The 17,988-nt window shown below is 36.8% G+C and overlaps 1 non-coding gene across 1 annotated transcript; it reads left to right on the top strand.

Moving 5' to 3' along the window:
• Positions 1–5,581: 5,581 nt before the first annotated feature.
• Positions 5,582–5,685, top strand: LOC123457201. The gene has a single exon (XR_006634937.1). It is a non-coding gene; the product is annotated as a U6 spliceosomal RNA (small nuclear RNA).
• Positions 5,686–17,988: the final 12,303 nt, after the last annotated feature.

Raw genomic sequence — 17,988 nt, 5'->3', positions numbered from 1 at the left:
GGCTCACTGTTCTGTGTTTTCATAATCCAGTAATGATCCTCTTAATATTCTTAAATTAGTTTTTACTTGATATGAAGGTGTTAAGAATAAAATATTGTGTTCTACATAGTAGACTGTAGGTCTGCCTGGACTAGGTTGAATCCCTACCTTAAAAAAAAATGTATTCTCAGAGATTATATCTTAGAAATCATATAAAGTCTATGCTATAAATGTGATTCCTTCCATATTGTATTTTAGTTAGGGTTTCTATAACTTTTTGTGGCATGCCTTGCTCTTTTCACTTTTAAAATGTTACCATAGAATGGATGAGCACTCATAAATATAGTTGACTTTCCTTAAATTTCTTTTTCATGTCCTAAACCATTTTTAATATTTCTAGAAGTCTGTGAATAGCCAATAAAATAAAATATTAAGGAACTTTTATACATAACTTCAATAAATGAATAGCAAAGGTTAATCATTATGACTGGCCAAAAAGTTACATACATATCCATAAGCTGCAAATATTGCAGTATATCCCTTGGACTTAACCATAGTTTCAAGGGAGACTATGATAATGTGCATAACGATGAAACTACATCTCCACCCACAAGGATTTGATGCTTATATTTTTATGAATAAAATCAGGTGCCATGTTCACAATAGATATTGATGAGGAAAGTTAGAGGAATGGCTGATACTTCTAATTGAACATTTCATTTTAGTTTTCAGGGAAATATCGCATGGTGTCCATAGCTTCACACAGGTTAATCAGCATAGTAGAGAATGGCCTGTTAAGGATTTTTGTACATGAGTTGGAATTTTATGATGCTTATAAGGAAATGTTCATCACTTTTGATTTGAGGTAAGCAAGATTTTTCTTGTGTGCAAGAAACCAAATGTGGCATTCTGGCTGCTACAAAGGTGGCAAATTTCTGGTGGGACACAGAGAACTGCTATGAAAAACTGAGTGGCTGTCCATTCTTGAGAGAACCATGAGGTGTTTGCTTATGCTACATTTCAGTCCCTGCCAGAAGCCAGTTATATATAATGGCATGAATAAATCTTAGATGACCCAGAGATGCACAGCTCTGTCTGATGTTAATGATTTATATTAACTTTTTGAACGTGCTAAGAAAAATATGATACCTGTCATGCCCATAACATGATAAACTCAGGAAGATCCAGTGGCTGTGCTTTGGAGTTTTTCAATACCTAGCAGAGAAAGTATACTATTTTCTTTTCCAAACTTAATCCATGACTTTGAAAATGACTTCACATTCTTGAAACTCTTGCCTAACACTCTCAGGTAGTGTGATAACAGGCATATGCCACCACATGCAATTGGATTGGATAAGTCATGAATTAATTATCTGCTGAAATTCTATAGTGTCATAATTTCACAGTAGCATTCTGGGTTAATTTCATAGACCTAGCAATCAGGTACATTTACATGAATTTATTCACAATCTTTGTTAGAAGAATTATTTATACATTGACTTTTACCAAATCCAGGGTAAAAAGGATACACTCCATCTCCAAGAACTTCCAACACCCAAAATAATCACCTGCATAAATACGAAGGACATTGGGAGAAAAGAAATTACACCTCACCAGGGCACACACTTACTTAACAATTACCTTCCATAAACTGAGTGTAATTGTTAATATGTGTATGAGACTAGGGACAGTGCCTTGCTGCAAAAACATTAACTCCAGAAATTAGAAAATGTCCAAAATATTTTTGTTTTACACAGAAATTTGAAAGATACCAGGAGTCTGACCTCTTCACTTCACAAGTACAAAAAAAAAAAAAAAAGTTGTGGAGATGGTTCTGTGGATAAATTTGTTTACCACACAAGCATGAGGAGCTTAGTTTAGCTTGATAGAATATAAAAATACAGTGGTGTTAGCATAGTTCTGAAAGTCCAGTGATAGGGAAGTAGTGAAAGGATGACCACAAAAATGTGCCTATGATTTCCCTGGGAGATTCAGTGAGATCCAGGTTCAACAAGAAAAACTCAGCATGAGAAATAGGTCAATGAAATGTACCAGCAACATTGACAGCAGGCTCACCATGGCACATGCTACACACAAATCAATATTCCTACAAGTATGCATGTGCATGATACAAACACATGCAGAGAGAAATTAATATCAGGACCACACTGGAAAGAACCATTATGGGCAGAATTTAAATTGTTTGAACAATAAGTTAAAATTCAGAGACCACACCCCTCTCTTGTATTAGGGTTTAATGTAAAACAAGATAGTTGCTCAATATTCAAGTGAAATCCAATGCAGTAACACTGATAAGTAAATTTTTGGAAGGTGTCTTTATCAGGTGAGAAAGTATGAGAACAAGAAGAACCAAAGATGAAGGTTGACATAACTGTACCTGTATTTTCAGGGTGTAGTGGATAAGTAAAATTAGGAAATTACAAAATAAAACATTGTTCTTAATATGAATGAATGGTATGATCTTGTATGAATTTGCTTACAAATGAGTATGAGGTATGCCTCTATTTATTATCAGGAATGTTGGTCAAGAAAAGTAGATTTTTTAAAAATGTTTTCTTTTTGTTATAATAAAGTAATAAAGAAATGTTTCATTTTAAGATTTTGTCTCACAAATTAGGATGTTAGGAAATGTGAAGGATAGATAGTTAATTAAAAGATAGATAGATAGATAGATAGATAGACAGACAGATAGATAGATTATTGATAAATAGGTAGTGAGATAAAGAGAGAACACAGCAATATAATTTTCCATATAGAATCACAGTTGGTAACATGCTAATTTTATAATGCTGGCCTGTGCATTTCATACATTACAGATTTTAACATTGTGTCCTAAATATATACAGTCAAAATACAGGAAGAATTGTAAACAAAAAAGTTAGACCAGCCGGGAGTGGTGGTGCATGCCTTTAATCCCAGCACTTGGGAGGCAGATGTAGGAGGATCACCATGAGTTCGAGGCCACCCTGAGACTCCATAGTGAATTTCAGGTCAGCCTGGGCTAGAGTGAGACCCTACCTCAAAATAAACTCAAAAAAATAAAACAAAACAAAAAGTTACACCAAAGACATAATCATCAATTTCTGAATATATCCATTTAGGCATTGAAGTAGAGCTGGCAGACAACTAAAGTTTGAGTTTACAGATGTCAAAATTGCAGTCTTGGGCTGTGAAAACAGCTTGTCTTTGAGGCATTTGCATGTGAAACCTAAGGACCACAGTTGGATTCCCCAGGACCTCTCTAGATCAGATGCAAAAGGGGACACATGCATCTGGAGTTCATTCACAGCATTTGGAGGCCCTGGCATGCCTATTTTCTCTTTCTCCCTGTCTCCTTCAGTCTTCCAAATAAATAAATAAATAATAATACATTGAAAAATTCCAGGCTGATCCTCAACATGAGGAGTGTGGCTGTCATTCCCAAATGCACTTGCCCCTGGAATCCAACGTGTGAAGGAAGATTTGGCTGTTTCCATTAAGAGGCGAGGCTTCAGGCCATCATTCAATACAGACACTCCTCTCTGCTAGATGTGCTTCACACACAGTCTGCTCCCCCAAAGTGAACCATGCTGACACAGATTCAAATGTACAGAAATCTGTGAATAATCACCTATGAATTCTGTAAAGTAAAATGAAGACAAGGCATAGGGCAGTCAGAGCGAGTTTTACTCTCAGCATATGAACTGTAGTACAATTTTTTTTTTTTTGGTCCATTCAGTAGTATGTTGTATATTAATGGATGCCTAATGTATTTCTTATAACTTCCCTATAGGCAAGATGGAGAGTGCCACCGATACAGACTCAAAGCACTGAATTTAGTATATCTAAATCAAAGCAATTCTAGTGAGTACCAGATTTTTATGGGTGACTATGTAAAACCAACTCTAGAGTGCCTTCAACCTCATGGCCATGTTGTTTACTATCTCTTGCTCTGAGCCAGGGTTGTACAGAAGCATCTTACCACATGAGATTTTTATTGTTTCTCACACTTCCAGGTGATTCACTTCAAATATGGCTGGAATTAGAAGAGGTTATTATTTTTAATGCCACCGACACTTGGACATTCTATGACCCATATCATACCTCCCCAAGAGTCTGGTTCTGTCATCTTGGCGGGGATTACAGAAGTAGGTATAATTGGTTTCAAAGATCTGCTAGTATTGTCTTTTCATATAAGCCAAGATGCTCACCTATAATCTTACACAAATCTTTACACTGCTTGACATTCTTAAAACGTCCTGTGCAAAGAAATGATGAACTGCACACATTCAAAATATAAAATGGTATTTAGCTCTCAATTTCACATGAATGGATTTCTGACGTCAGCAAAAAATTCTGCTACTTGTTACAAGTTTACTTGCAAAATGTTCTGAAAAAGTGGATGAAATTTTGCCTATGGAGTTTGGGAAAACCTTTTTCTCACATGGTTCTCATTGTGGGGTTACCCAGTTATTGCATGGCCAAAAGGCATAGACATTTACTTTCAGATGTAGGAAACATATTAGAGCCCTTTGACATCAACTGTGACCTTACAAAATTTAGTTTACAATGAATATCGGCAATTATTGTTTAAGTAATGTATAATTTAAATAGTGACCTTGGTGTGTTCCCACTCTACCACAGTGGATAAAAACACAAATATCATAAAAACTAATACAGTTTTCACTCACAGTTGTAAAAGCATAAGGCAAATCCTCCTGAGTGTTGGAATTAAAGGCATGCACTACCATGCCCAGCCGAATAAATAAATAGTTTTTAAAAAATAAATAAATATTTTAAAAGAGAGTTGGAGAAATGGATCAGAGGTTAAGGATCTTGTCTGCAAAGCCCAAGGACCAAAGTTCAATTTCTCAGTGCCCTATTAAAGCCAATTCAGAGTGTATGGGGGTACATCTGGAGCTCATTTGCAATGGTTGGAAGACCTAGCTTGACCATTCTCAATCACTCTTTCTCTCTTTCACTCTCTCTCCTTTCATCCCTCTCTCTACCTCTCTCACCCACTTTGCTAAAATATATAAGTAAATATATTTTTAAGTGGCCACTATCTAGCCATAGTATCTCATGTTTGGGTCAATAATGAATGCAGTTCCAGTATAGGTTTCTTAAAGGCAAACAAACAAAATGGCCACATATATCCTTTTCTGGATATACCTACTATGTTTTTATTAAAGCTTAATCTGCACTCAGCAATTAAGACTTTTTTTTTTTTAATTTGTTTACTAAAGAGAGAAAGAGAATATGGGAAATCCAGCACCTCTAGTCACTCCAAAGAAACTCCAGACACATGCACCACTTTCTACACCTCTCTGATGAGGGTACTAGTGAACAGAACCTGAGTACTCAGGTCTCAAAGGCAAGTGCATTAACCACTAAGCCATCTCTTCTGCCCATTAGTTAGATTTTAAATGACCTTAATTTGAATGTGATGAAACCAAATAATTGCTCATGTGTCTGAAACTAACAACTTGGACTTAACATTACCTCAATACATCCATTAGTACAAGTATTAAGCTTTATATTTTTTGTAATTAGGATATTTGGGGTATGTTGAATTAGAGACACAGTTTTTATTTAAGACGAAGTGGTTGAGGTAGTACATTTACTAAAATTGGAATGATACAGATTAGATTAAAATGGCCTCCGTTCCAGAATGGCAAACAAACTTTTGAATTGCTCCATATTTTACTTATTTTTTTTATTATTCATTTGAGAAAGTGGAGAGAGAGAAAGAGAGGGAGAGAGAGAGAGGGAGAGAAGTAGCATCCCAGGGAATCCAACTACTGCAAAAAAAAAAAAAAAAAACTCCAGATACATGTGCCAGTTTGTTCATTTGGCCTATGTGGGTCCTAGGAAATCAAACCATGGTCCTTTGGCTTTACAGGCAAATGTTTAACAACTAAGCCATCTTTTCTACTCATGTGTTCCACACTTGAAATAAAGAAAAAAATAGACACATCAAATTGGTAGAAGATATGGTACTGTTGTCTAATCTAGAAAACATATTTCCTCTCAGTCCAAAAGATTAATTACTTCTCAGTGGATTTTGTCTCAACCAATTCAATGATACTACGTTTCGAGTATTTTTATGATCAATATAACTATCGAGATGTGTTTGTAGTATTGTGTAAGTATTCAATTTCATTTTCTTTTGGAGAAAGTATCTTATCTTTGGTACTTTGGAGATGAGTGTGTGCATGAAGTTTTTTCATAATCTAACCGGGTATAGGAATGTGTTCACATGTGTCTTAAAACCTTACCATAACTTGAGGTGGGCATTGTGGCACACACCTTTTACCCCAGCACTCTGGAGGCAGAGGTCCTGAGTTCTAGGCACCCTGAGACTACATATTGAATTCCAGGTATGCCTGGGCTAGAAAGAGTCAATAAGTTGAAAAACAATCAAAACAAAAAGAAGAGAAAACCTTACCACAACTTTATAAAGCCTATGTAATTCTCTGTTTCACTGCTACTATCTATGTATTTTTGCATCAGTGCCAATCTGTAACTCAGAATTATGTGAATCATGCTTGTATACTCCACTTTTGAAACAAAATTATAGCCACTGTCATTGTACAGATATCCACATAAAGATTGAAGAATCTCACCCCCAAGTAAGACTCAGAATACTCCACATACATACTTTTACACACACACACACACACACACACACACACACCATGAATATAAAAATGTCCAAAATTCATTCTCACACTGAAGATCAGGTACATGTGTGAGGTCATGATTGAGCATTGTATGATGGAGGCCTTGAGCATTGTCACCTAAAACAGGATAGGATGTTGGACTGGGACTATCTCTACAAGAATAAAACAGTGACATCATTTTATGTTTTCTGATGTGAATGTCACATCTCTTCTATATTGGAACTAAAATTTACTCTGTTAAACTTGATGTTAAGTTTTTGACTTTTCAGGTTTTTTTGTTTGTTGTTGCTGACAAAAAGAGGTAAATAAAGACATCAAAATCAGTAGAAAAAACTTGGAAAGCATTAGTGATTCAGAAAATAGGGAGATTTAGGAGGAGGGAGATCAAGGGGGATAATTCCAGCGAATATTTAGTGTATGTGTGGGAATTGTCTGTAAAACTTTTAGAAAATCTATAGTATAACCCATGGACTATGTGAGGTCTTTAAGCGATTTCCCCTTTCATTTATTTTGTTACATAAAGAGTAGAGAGTAGATTACATAACATAAACTTGGACAAAATAGAAACTGTTGACACACTCAGATCGAATCATCACAAATTTCCAAATGTGCTTTACAGCGTTCCTTATCTTTTGAAGTGAAAATATGAGACAAAATTACTTTCATGCCATGTTTCCAAAATCTAGAAAAATTACATAAACCTGAATGCATGAACTGATCTCCAATTAAGTTGTCCTTGCTGGGTTACATTACCAACATGAAGGGAATAATGAACAGAAAGGATGATGTGCCATTGGGAAAATAAAGCTTGATAAACCTATGGTTTATAAAGTAGGATGAGTTTTGTGTTTAGAAAGGACCCTAATAGCCATATTTTCTGACTTCTATTCCATGAAATTCAGCAAAATGCCACATTATCAGTGAAGAGACACAGAGAGTATAACAAGATTATTAGTGAAAAGAAAATTCCAACTCAAAATATCCTGGATGTCACCAAGACAGGTGAATCACTCTTGGGCTATCATGGGAAAATAAAGATTAAAGAATGTCTGTCATCCTCTGATAGCCATTTCTCATTCAGAATACTTATGATTAAAGATTTCTCATTTATGAAGTGAATGTAATACCACCTCATCCTCTTTTTTGTATTTTACAGACACATGTCCAAAATGGAGATATTGACTGTGTAAGCAGAAACATGGCTTTCACAACTATTCAAATGTTCAAGCTAAATGGCATTTGAAGTCAATTCAGTCATTAAAACAAAAATTATTAATACAAAAACATGAAATAAATGGTGCATTAGTGCAATATTTATAATTAATGTAATGGGAAATTAGTCCTGTTTAAATAGTGATTTTCTTTAAAAGAAGAAAAAAATTAATTAATTTAATAAAAATGAAATCTGAAATATGATTATGCATTTTAATTCTACTTTGAATGCTGACCTCACATTGACAGCATATTTACAATATCTCTATGAGGCTCATCATTGCGATGCATGGCCTAGAGGTACATATAATTCGTGTGACTTCGGACATCACCATATACACAGAATCTCACACTTCTATCATGATAAGAAGAGTCATGTGAAGTAGTAGACCCTGGAAAGTATGCCAACATAAATGTACTTGATAACCCAAAGTCAGTTCACATTGGTTTTCATTTTTATTCATGAGAATACATTCATTCATATTGCCCATGTTCAAACAACACCCATATGATTTTCTTTATACCCTGACACTGATCATGTTCTCAATATCCATTCACATCGATGTAAATAATTATCATTTATAATTCCCCAGGTTAAAAGAAGATTCACATTGCTTGCTGCAAGTAGGTCTCTATGGAACCAAAATAAAAAAACTACAGCCTTGTAATCATCTTTCATTCCAGATTGTACTCATATTTATGAGTATTACTGATCCTTCACCCAGTCTTCCCTGTCCATGTATTTCTCATTGCTGATTTTAGTATTAGTAGCTCCCTCTGTGATTAAATGAATTGATTTCATATAACAGTCAATGCACTCTGAATATAGAAACATATTACTGGAATTTAGATGATCTTGCCCCACTTCATAGTCCTTATCACACTTTGGATACATTTCTTTTGCCTTTTTTTGTTGTAGAAAAGCCACATTTGGTGGTGGAGAAATGAGTCAATTTTGAAGTAGAAAAAATACGAAAAAAATTTGAATAAATAGTATTGCTTGTGCTTTGTCACATTTATCATTGAAAAAACAGGAAGTATATGGATTATATGACAAAGAGGTTAACACGTGGCATGTTACTGAATTCAGAAAAGTGAACTGAGATGTGGGAATGGTTGTCCATGCCTCTAATACCAGCACTTGGGTTGCAGAGGGTGGAGGATCGCCATGAATGCAAGACCAGGCTAAGCATACATACTGAATTCCAGGTCATCATAGGATACATTCAGTCACTACCTCAAAAACCAGAAAGAAAAACAACAACAAACTAAAGATAACTCACCAAGGAGGATTGAACTTCTACCTCAGATTTCAAATATATTTACTTCATTCTCAAAAGCAAAATGTAAAATATTTCTGAGAGACAAACAGAAAGTTGCCAATGTCTTACCACTTAACTTAAACTTAAGGATGCAGATATCTACATTGATTTCTTCACATATCATGATTATACAGTGTTTTTCTAAATATTGACATCAGATTTACTAACAATCTTAAGACACAAAGAAAAATGGAAGCAAAAATTAAAAAGTTTAATATATGAAAACTATGCTATTTTAACTCCCCAAAAATTTTTAAGCCAGCCAATAAGCACTAGTTTCAGGAAACTTTTCAGTGAAGTATATATTAGAAAAAACAAACATTATTAAAAGTGTAGAAATCCATTAGATAGCATATAATTCATGGGTTTCAAATAAGAAAACTTAATCATCTGCATATGTGTAAAAAACATGTGGGTCCACACATCTTGGTTTTTGCACTGCTTGTGGTACTGAGGTAAGAGGAATTCTGAGACACAACCGAGAGCCCAGCTACCTAACTGTATATTTCACTATCATAGGGACAGACCCTTTGTCCAAAACCAAACAAAACACTAGATTGCTTCTTAAAATAGTCCTAGTTTGCTCTATTACAATCACATACATGAAGAAACAATGCATGTATGCCAATAGTACACACAAACAAATACAAATTCTTCTCTAACAAGCTTCCCTAGCTCTCAATTCCATTGATTCTGAAAAAGTGAACAATGAACACAAATACAATCGTTAGACAGAGATACAGATCATTGTAGAAATCAACAAATGGTCCTAAATATGAAGCATACATTATTCTCATATAACATATTCAAAACAAAAGAATGACTAACTCGGAAAATAAGGAGACAAAAATAAATGATGTAATTAGAACTTCCTTGTGATAAACATCATGTAAACATGAGATCTTTATTAATATAAAGATCTACTTACAAACTGTTATTCTGTATAAGAAAAATAATCCAGTGTACACAACCAGTAAATGCAAACTTCTGAGAAGTTAAAGCTTATCAGGGATAAGGAAGTATCTGAGAACTGTAGAGATTTTTAAATGTTAACAAGACCAAATTAGCTAAAGAAAATCTTTGTTGGGCTGCAGAGATGGCTTAGCGGTTAAGCGCTTACCTGTGAAGCCTAAGGACACGGTTCGAGGCTCGGTTCCCCAGGTCCCACGTTAGCCAGATGCACAAGGGGGCGCATGCATCTGGAGTTCGTTTGCAGAGGCTGGAAGCCCTGGCGCGCCCATTCTCTCTCTATCCCTCTATCTGTCTCTCTGTGTCTGTTGCTCTCAAATTAATTAATTAATTAATTAATTAATTAATTTTAAAAAAGAAAAAGTTTGTTTAAGCAAAGATAAAGAGTTTCATTCACTGAAGAAATATAGAAATTTCTATCAAAAACTTTATTTTCAAGCTGAAGAGATGGCTTTGTAGTTAAGGCATTCTCTGTGAAGCCTAAGAACTACTGTTTCAATCTCCAGGTCCCATGTACCCAGATGCACAGTGCTGCAAGTATGCAAGCTTGATCATGCACCACAAGGCAATACTCATGTCAGGAAGTCGTTAGCAGGGGCTGAAGGCCCTGGTGTATCCATTCCCTCCTTCTCTTTTTTTTTTTTTAATTATTTATTTATTTCAGAGCGACAGACACAGAGAGAAAGACAGGTAGAGGGAGAGAGAATGGGCATGCCAGAGCCTCCAGCCTCTGCAAATGAACTCCAGATGCGTGCGCCCCCTTGTGCATCTGGCTAACGTGGGACCTGGGGAACCGAGCCTCGAACCGGGGTCCTTAGGCTTCACAGGCAAGTGCTTAACCGCTAAGCCATCTCTCCACCCCCCCTCCTTCTCTTTCTTTCTCTCTTTTTGCATCTTTCTCTGTCTCTGTCTCTCAAAAAAAAAAATTGTAAACAGTGATTATTTTTGTCAATTACTCTAAATGACATAACAAAGATATAAACTGTGTAATATCTTTGGAACTAGTTCCCATTTTTATGACACAAATATCAGGAAGAAGAAATGTGAAAAAAGAAATCTGTATGTAAATAACATTGATGTACATCAATGAATACTGAGAACTTAATGAACACTTTTAGCTTACTTTCAGTAGCAAGTGGAGTATTTGATTCAGTGGGAAATATCCTTCGTGGACTCTGAAGAGAAAGGGAATGTATGCTTTTCCTTTAGAAACTAGTTTAGTAGTCTCTGAACAGTAAGTGCTGGAAGTACCTTCTATAATTAATAGCCTTAATAAAAATCTTGAAATGCATGTGTACAAATTGCCCTCATTAAGTGATAGACTTTGTAACTCAGAAACACAAAAGTAGAAATACTACCATTAAGAATTAGATTTTTGAAAAAAAGGGTTAAGATGGCGGCATAGGTACCACGCCAAAGCAGCCTAGGGGGGAAAAAGACCAAAAAAACTCAGCAAAATACACACTTTTACTAAAAAGTGAGGTGTATAGGAAATTGAGACGGCAGCGGAGAAGTAGAAGAGTTCCAGAGCATCCAGAGCCTGCACAGGCGGAAACAGCGGCTCCGGGGCGGCTCGGCCACCCGCCGCAGCCGCAGAGCGGCAGAAAGCCGCCGGACTCTCGGCTCGAGCCGCAGAACAAGCCAGGTGCGGGATTTTCCCCTCACACCGCGCTCTCCGCAACTCGGGAAACGTGAGAGGAGAGCGGCAGCGAGCAGGGGAGGAGCAGACCGCGAGGTAGAAGCACACGTGGAACAGCGATACAACCAGAGCAGCCGCGGCTCCCTCCCCTCCCCCACCGCCTGAACCCAGCTCCAGCGAACACAGCAGCGGCCCGGGACCAGCCACCCCAACTTGGGCTGACAGCAGGACCCAAGCAGGAGCAGAGTTCGGCAGCAACTTCAGCGGCTCCAGCACCGGTACCAGTGGCCCCAGCAGCAGCGGACCCAGGAGCGGCAGCGGTGGCAGATCCCGCAGCAGAGGCTTCGGGGTGAGCAGCGGCGGTGGACACAGCAGCGGCAGCTTCAGCAGCGGTGGTGGCTCTGGTGGTGGCAGCTACAACAGCAGCAGAGGCAGCAGCAGCGGCTCAGTTTGCCCCGTAGGAAAAGCAAGTCCCCAGCTCCAGAAATCAGAACAGCAGCCCAACGACCCAGGCAGCAACTTGACTGAGACCACAATCACCCAAGGTAACTGGGATTGCACCAGGGAAGAGTCTCACTAGGTCACAAGCTGACATGGATACCTCAACAGACCAGAAATCTAAACCTCTTTGTTGATAGAGGATCTGGGCATTATAATAACTACTCTTGCATACATACTCGGGGCTGTTTTTGATTGAATGTGTACAGTGTTTAGTTAAATTTTAGAATCTACCAGTATTTTATTCCACTCAGCCTGCTTGAATACTCCTATAGCAGGGAAACTCAACCCCTAAGAACATCTTTGTAGATACTCTGAGAGTCTTAAGAGCCACACCTAATACCTTAAGGTCCTACCCTGAAAATATATTACATCAAATCAATTGATACAGCAAAGAATACACAGCTAGCTAGAAAATCCAAGCATTAACTTAATCCAAGATGCAAAAATATATACATTAGAACACAACAAACACTAAAAAGCAAGACGATATAAATCCACCTAAAAGTATTAATGCATCAGAAATGTCCTCCAGTGAGAAAGAGTTAGAGGAAATGCCTGAGAAAGAGTTCAAAAGAATAATTATAAATATGTTCAAAGAGGTCAAAGAACACATGAAAACAATCAAGGAAGAAATCAAAGAGGAAATCAAAGGAATCAAAGAAGAGGCAGGACACCAATTTAATGAAATAAAGAAGGCAATACAAGACATAAATAGGGAAATAGAAATAATAAAGAAAAACCAGTCAGAATTACTAGCAATGAAGAACAAAGTTAATGAAATAAAAAACTTTGTAGAAAATCTCACCAGTAGGATGGATGAGGGAGAGGACAAAATATCTAAGCTAGAAGATCAGGTGGCAGACCTAATGCAGTCCAAAAAAGAGAAAGACAAACTTATAGAAAAGTATGAGTGGGAATTTCAAGATATTTGGGACACTATGAAAAGATCCAATATAAGAATTCAGGGCATAGTAGAAGGAGAAGAACTCCACTCCAGAGGCATAGTAGGCATCTTCAACAAAATCATAGAGGAAAATTTTCCCCAAATTGGGAAAGAGGTGCCAATACAGATACAGGAAGCCTTTAGAACCCCAGCCAGACAAAACCCAGAAAGAAACTCTCCTCGCCACATTATACTCAAATTTCCAAACACACAAACCGAAGAAAAAATATTGAAAGCAGTTAGAGAGAAAAATCAAGTTACCTACAAAAGCAAGCCCATCAGGATTACAGCAGATTATTCAACACAAACTTTTAAAGCCAGAAGGGCTTGGAGTGATATATTCCAAGTTCTGAAAGATAACAACTGTCAACCAAGGTTACTTTATCCTGCAAAGTTATCCATCCAAATAGATGGAGAAATAAAGACATTCCATGACAAAAGCAGGTTAAAGGAGTATCTGAAGACAAAACCAGCTCTACAGAAAATACTTGATAGAATCCTCCATGCTGAACAAAAGGAAAAGCACACATGTAAGGAACCTAGAAAAAACCAGCTATACTCAAATACCAGTTAACAGAAGAGAGCACAGGTAGAACAAGTAACACACACACACACACACACACACACACACACACAAATGGCAAACATAAATACACACCTTTCAATAATATCTCTTAATATCAACGGTCTCAATGCCCCAACGAAAAGACATAGATTTGCAGACTGGGTTAAAAAGCAGGATCCTACAATTTGTTGTCTCCAAGAAACTCACCTTTCTACAAAGGATAGACATTATCTTAGGGTGAAAGGTTGGAAGACGGTGTTTCAAGCAAATGGGCCTAGAAAACAAGCAGGGGTTGCTATCCTAATATCAGACAGGGTAGACTTTAGTCCGACGTTAGTCAAAAAAGATAAGGAAGGTCACTTTATGTTGATTAAGGGCACACTCCAACAGGAGGACATTACAATCCTAAACATGTATGCACCTAACATGGTGGCTCCCAAATTCGTCAAACAAACACTATTAGAACTAAGGTCACAGATAACACCAAACACAGTGGTGGTGGGTGACTTTAACACCCCACTCTCATCAATTGACAGGTCATCCAGGGAAAGAATAAACAGAGAGGCATCTGGACTAAATGAGGTCATAGAAGGAATGGACCTAACAGATATATACAGGACATTTCATCCAAAGGCTGCAGAATATACATTCTTTTCAGCAGCACATGGAACATTCTCTAAAATAGACCATATATTAGGACACAAAGCAAATCTTAACAAATTCAGGAAAATTGAAAGAATTCCTTGCATTCTATCTGACCACAATGGAATTAAACTACAAATCAGTAGCAAGAAAGGCTATAGAGCATACACAAAATCATGGAAACTAAACAATACACTACTAAATGATGAGTGGGTCAATGAAGAAATCAAAAAGGAAATCAAAAAATTTATAGAGTCAAATGATAATGAGAACACAACATACCAAAATCTCTGGGACACAATGAAGGCAGTTCTAAGAGGTAAATTTATAACCTTAAGTGCCTATATTAAGAAATTAGAAAGGTCGCAAGTAAACGACCTAATGCTTCGCCTTAAAGCCTTGGAAAAAGAAGAACAAGGCAAACCAAAAAGTAGTAGACGGGAAGAAATAATAAAGATTAGGGCAGAAGTTAATGAAATAGAAACAAAAAGAACAATCCAAAGAATTAATGAAACAAAGAGTTGGTTCTTTGAAAGGATACACATGATTGATAAACCCTTAGCAAATCTGACCAAAAGAAAGAGAGAAGAGACACAAATTAATAAAATCAGAGATGAACAAGGTAACATCACAACAGATTCCAGAGAAATTCAAAAAATTATAGGGACATACTATAAAAGCATGTACTCCACAAAGTATGAAAATCTGAAAGAAATGGATGATTTCCTTGATCTATATGACCTACCTAAATTAAATCAAAATGAGATTAATCACTTAAATAGACCTATAACAAACATGGAGATCCGAGCAGTTATCAATAATCTCCCAACTAAAAAACGCCCAGGCCCGGATGGATTCACTGCTGAATTTTACCAGACTTTTAAGGAAGAGCTAACACCATTGCTTCTTAAGCTTTTCCAGGAAATAGAAAAAGAAGGAATCCTACCAAACTCCTTCTATGAGGCCAGCATCACCCTGATACCAAAACCAGGCAAAGATAGAACAAAAAAAGAAAATTACAGACCAATCTCCCTCATGAACATAGATGCAAAAATTCTCAACAAAATATTGGCAAACAGAATACAAGAGTATATCAAAAAGATCATTCACCCTGACCAAGTAGGCTTTATCCCAGAGATGCAGGGATGGTTCAACATACGCAAATCTATAAATGTAATACATTACATAAATGGGTTGAAGGACAAAAATGACATGATCATCTCATTAGATGCAGAGAAAGCATTTGACAAACTCCAACATCCCTTCATGGTAAAAGTCCTACAGAGACTGGGAATAGAAGGAACATATCTCAATATAATAAAGGCTATTTATGACAAGCCTACAGCCAACATATTACTAAATGGGAAAAAACTGGAAGCTTTTCCACTAAAATCAGGAACAAGACAAGGGTGTCCACTGTCTCCACTTCTATTTAATATAGTTTTGGAAGTCTTAGCCATAGCAATAAGGCAAGAGACACACATAAAAGGGATACAAATTGGAAAGGAAGAAATCAAGTTATCATTATTTGCAGATGACATGATTCTATACATAAAGGACCCTAAAGACTCTACTAGCAAGCTGTTAGAGCTGATCAAAACCTACAGCAATGTAGCAGGATACAAAATAAATACACAGAAATCAGTAGCCTTCGTATATGCTAACAACAAACACACAGAGGATGAAATCAGAGAATCACTCCCATTCACAATTGCATCAAAAAAAATAAAATACCTTGGAATAAACCTAACCAAGGAAGTAAAAAATCTATACAATGAGAACTTTAAAACACTCAAGCGAGAAAATGCAGAAGACACTAGAAAGTGGAGAAACATCCTTTGTTCCTGGCTTGGAAGAATCAATATCGTGAAAATGGCAATCTTACCTAAAGCAATCTACACATTTAATGCAATCCCTATCAAAATTTCAAAGGCTTTCTTCATGGAAATAGAAAAAACAATCCAAAAATTCATTTGGAATCACAAAAAACCTCGAATATCTAAAATAATACTGAGCAACAAAAAAGAGGCTGGTGGTATCACCATACCTGATTTTAACCTATACTACAGAGCCATAGTAACAAAAACAGCATGGTACTGGCACAAAAACAGACATGTAGATCAGTGGAACAGAATAGAGGACCCAGATGTAAGCCCAAGTAGCTATAGCCACCTGATATTCGATAAAAATACCAAAAATACTCATTGGAGAAGAGACAGCCTCTTCAGCAAATGGTGTTTTGAAAACTGGATAAATATCTGCAGAAGGATGAAAATAGATTCTTCTCTCTCGCCATGCACAAGAATTAAGTCGAAATGGATTAAAGACCTTAACATCAGACCGGAAACTTTGAAACTGCTAGAGGAAAAAGTAGGAGAAACCCTTCAACATATTGGTCTTGGCAAAGACTTTCTGAATACAACCCCAATTGCTCAGGCAATAAAACCACAGATTAACCACTGGGACCTAATGAAATTACAAAGATTTTGCACTGCAAAGGACACAGTGAAAAAATCAAAGAGGCAACCTACAGAATGGGAAAAAATCTTCGCCAGCTATATATCTGATAGAGGAATAATATCTAGGATATACAAAGAACTCAAAAAGTTAACCAATAAGGAATCAAACAAGCCAATCAAAAAATGGGCTAAGGAGCTAAATAGAGAGTTCTCAAAGGAAGAAATATGAATGGCATATAAGCACCTAAAAAAATGTTCTACGTCACTAGTCATCAGGGAAATGCAGATTAAAACTACATTGAGATTCCATCTCACTCCTGTCAGATTGGCCACCATCATGAAAACAAATGATCATAAATGTTGGCGGGGATGTGGAAAAAAAGGAACCCTTCTGCACTGCTGGTGGGAATGCAATCTGGTCCAGCCATTGTGGAAAACAGTGTGGAGGTTCCTAAAGCAGCTAGAGATTGATCTGCCATATGACCCAGCTATAGCACTCCTAGGCATATATCCAAAGGACTCATCTCATTTCCTTAGAAGTACATGCTCAACCATGTTTATTGCTGCTCAATTTATAATAGCTGGGAAATGGAACCAGCCTAGATGTCCCTCAACAGATGAGTGGATAATGAAGATGTGGTACATTTATACAATGGAGTTCTACTCAGCGGTAAAGAAAAATGAAGTTATGAAATTTGCAGAAAAATGGATGGACCTGGAAAGTATTATACTAAGTCAGGTAACCCAGGCCCAGAAAGCCAAGCACCACATGTTCTCTCTCATATGGGGATCCTAGCTACAGATGACTGGGCTTCTGTGTGAGAATGAAAATACTTAGTAGCAGAGGCCAGTAAGTTGAAAAGGAGACATAAAGGGTGGAGAAAGGAAGGGAGGAGGATACTTAATAGGTTGATATTGTATATATGTAATTACAATGATTGTAATGGGGAGGTAATATGATTGAGAATTGAATTTCAAACAGGAAAATGTGGGGGTGGGGAGGGAGGGAATTACCATGGGATATATTTTATAATCATGGAAAATGTTAATAAAAATTTAAAAAAAAAATTAGAT

This window comes from Jaculus jaculus, assembly GCF_020740685.1.
Source record: "Jaculus jaculus isolate mJacJac1 chromosome Y unlocalized genomic scaffold, mJacJac1.mat.Y.cur SUPER_Y_unloc_2, whole genome shotgun sequence".
NCBI classification, from domain to species: Eukaryota; Metazoa; Chordata; class Mammalia; order Rodentia; family Dipodidae; genus Jaculus; species Jaculus jaculus.
This window is presented reverse-complemented; position numbering and strand designations above follow the sequence as displayed.